Raw genomic sequence first — 3358 nt, forward strand, 5'->3', positions numbered from 1 at the left:
TTCACCCGGACTGTTTGGTCTTTATTTTCATCTTTCCATGACGACGCCCTCTCAGTCTATCCTCTTCACCCCCCCCCCCCCCCCCCCCTCCTTTTCCTCTCTGAGCAGCCTATTGTACCAGTCTGCCGTTGCCATGGCTTCCGGGAACTGTCAGTTCTCCTCGACGACCTCTCCTCCTGTAGCTGCTCGGATTTTTTTGAGGACTGTGTTCACAGCTCGTCTTCTCTCGAGGAGCGTGAGCGTGGTCACACGTGGTGACCTTCAGTGTCATCGTGGTGACCTTCAGTGTCATCGTGGTGACCTTCAGTGTCATCGTGTTCATCGTCTCTTCAGAGGATGGTAATCTCAGAAACAAGAGTCGAGCCTGACGAGCAACAAAGGGAACCAAATGAACGAGTACTGACTTTTATAACACGCTATTTGTTGTTATAAAATCTTTATTTAAAACTGTATCAGCCCGCCCCCTAGTGGTCAGTCTGAAGATTATTTTTTTAATGTTTACGTTTATTATCAAACCTTCGGCTTTGTGAGAAATCTTTTCTGTTGTGAAATAAAAACTTCTTCCTGTTTGATGAGAACTCGCCCGTCGTGAGCAGCAAATAGACGTTTCATTTTGAGTCCTTCTTCACGGGCGTCGAGCAAAAATCTCAAATCAAAGCCGTTTATTAACTCAGCGCCTTCAGAAGTCAGAGCAACGACTTCCCCTCAACAACGTCTTCACGTCTTTGTTTCCTCTTGGAGGGTCGTCTGTGGTCTTCTTTTTTGGTTCTTTTTGTCTGCTTTGCTTTTTACCCACTTTGTGCCGATTAATCTGAGGTCACAGAGAGGTCTCAGAGAGAGGTCACAGAGAGGTCAGAGAGAGGTCACAGAGAGGTCACAGAGAGGTCAGAGAGAGGTCAGAGAGAGGTCAGAGAGACCACATGAAGTTTGTCAAGATGTACGATGTGAACTCAGATTGAAACGTTCTGAACTCTGAGAGCTAGCCGTCTTTCTGTGCAGACCTCTCTCTCTCTCTCTCTCTCTCTCTCTCTCTCTCTCTCTCTCTCTCTCTCTCTGGGAGGACTGAAGGTTTCACTTCCACTCGCTGCACAATCACAAGTGTGAAAGACGAAAGGGTCGGAAACAAAAACTCCTGATTAGTAAAGAAAACAAAGAACACACGAGATGAAGAAACTCTTCATCAGGGCGGACATGTTTGTTTTATGATTGTATGACTTCTGAATGTGTTTGTGTGAAGAAGACGACAATCATCAGAGACTTTAAACGTTTTAAACACGAGAACTCTGTTTTCTAATTTCTCTGTTGTTATTAAAATGAATCCATCAGAGAGGATCAGTGCAGTTTGTTGATTTCTTGTGCTTCTCTTTATGGTCTGATGAATACAGACGGCCTCTTCTTTCTGCTCTCAGATACTGACTGATTCTGAATGTCTGCATCAGGTCAAAGTCCACAAGTCTCTAAAACACTCTCTTCTTTTCTCCACTATTTCTACAATTCATGTATCAGACGCTCGGCAGCAGAGTGCGGTCACATCCTGCAGGTCAAATCTGATTTCCAGTCGCTCTGAGAACAGAGTGACATGAAAGTGGAGAGATTGTGTCTCTGAAAGCTCTTTTGCAGAAGTGTTCACCTTTAATGTGACTCCACAGCTTTCAGACTTCTGACTCATTTTCTCTCGGGCAGGCGGAGAACACGTGGCGTTTGACCCTTCAAACTGATCATCTGTTATTATCAGTATTAGCACTAAGTCGTGTCGACTCCTCGGCCTTGGACCGGCTGCGCAAAGTGAAGCTCTTCATTGAAACGTCATCGTCTCAGCCCCTCTCCTCCCAGGCTGACAGAGGCACGGTGAACATAATGGATTTAAATGATTGTAATCATTTCCCCCGCTCGCTCTCGTCAAGGTAGAACGCCGTAATGATAATGTCACAGCCGGTTATTATCACAGGATGGAGCGGGGACGGGTCAGGGTCTGATAGAAATCTAATGCAGAGTCGACGTTTCTCAAGTGATCGCCGCTCTGGAGCATGAACCTGCTGAGTCACGGTTACACACACGAGCTTTAAACCACCGACTGAACGCGTTCTCACATTTATCAAATGTGAGGGTGGCGTCTGCTCCACTAACAACAACGGTTTGATCCCCGTCCATCAACACTTTAATAGTCATGTCATATTTACAGAGCTTTATTTACAGAGCTTTTATTTTGAAGGCACACAGAGGTGATCTCTGGAGCGTCACATCTCTGCGGCGCAGTTACCGCCAACTCGCAGCAGACGACCATTATTCACTCTAACTGAGCGAGGCTGTCAGCGCCCCCTGTCTGTGAGTTAGACTCTTTTTCACAAAGAAGCTGATTTACAGAGGAACAGGACAACAATGGATCATTTAAACACAAACATGGCCGACGCACAGAGACGCAGTTTGCTCTGCGGCGCAGTTAGTGTGGTTTGTGTGGTATTCATGAGTAAGAGGGCGTCTTTTTGACTCATTTGTTTTGGTTTCATTCTGTGAATAAAAACAAAACAAACGAGCTAAATCACACTAACCACCTGTGTGATCCTCGTGCAGATGAGACACTGATTTAGTGAATGTAGGTCATAGAACAAACACAGGGATCTGATTGGTGGGAGGGAACTCTGCAGCTTGTAAAGGCGCAGGATGTGAGTATTGTTTACCCTGCAGGTATTCACCTTCAAGACGTCAGTCACATCTGGTGTTCAGACACAAACTCTGCAGGTTAATGCCGAGTCACACAAACACTACGACAAGCCGTCAGTCAGGAGGAACATTTGGTTGTTTTTGGAATGATAATGACTTCGGTGTCTTCACGCCGCTGATTCACAGCTGATAGAAACAATACGCATTCACACCTTCAGAGAATTATTTCTCGACCTTGAGAAACGATCTGCGCAGCAGAAGACGAGAATCTGAGTGTGAGGACATTTCAGCACGAACACCTGATGATTCAACCTGCAGGGTTATATAAAGAGAGAGAGAGAGGGGGGGAGAGAGAGGGAGAGAGGGAGAGAGGGGGGAGAGAGAGAGGGAGAGAGAGAGAGAGAGAGAGAGAGAGAGGGAGAGAGAGAGAGGGGGGGAGAGAGAGGGAGAGAGAGAGAGGGGGAGAGGGGGGAGAGAGAGGGAGAGAGAGAGAGAGGGGGGAGAGAGGGAGAGAGAGAGAGAGAGAGAGAGAGGGAGAGAGAGAGAGAGAGGGGGGGAGAGAGAGGGAGAGAGAGAGAGAGAGGGAGAGAGAGAGAGGGGGGGAGAGAGAGGGAGAGAGAGAGAGAGGGGGGAGAGAGAGGGAGAGAGAGAGAGAGAGAGAGAGAGAGAGGGAGAGAGAGAGAGAGAGGGGGGGAGA

This window comes from Labrus mixtus, chromosome 14, assembly GCF_963584025.1.
Source record: "Labrus mixtus chromosome 14, fLabMix1.1, whole genome shotgun sequence".
NCBI classification, from domain to species: domain Eukaryota; kingdom Metazoa; phylum Chordata; class Actinopteri; order Labriformes; family Labridae; genus Labrus; species Labrus mixtus.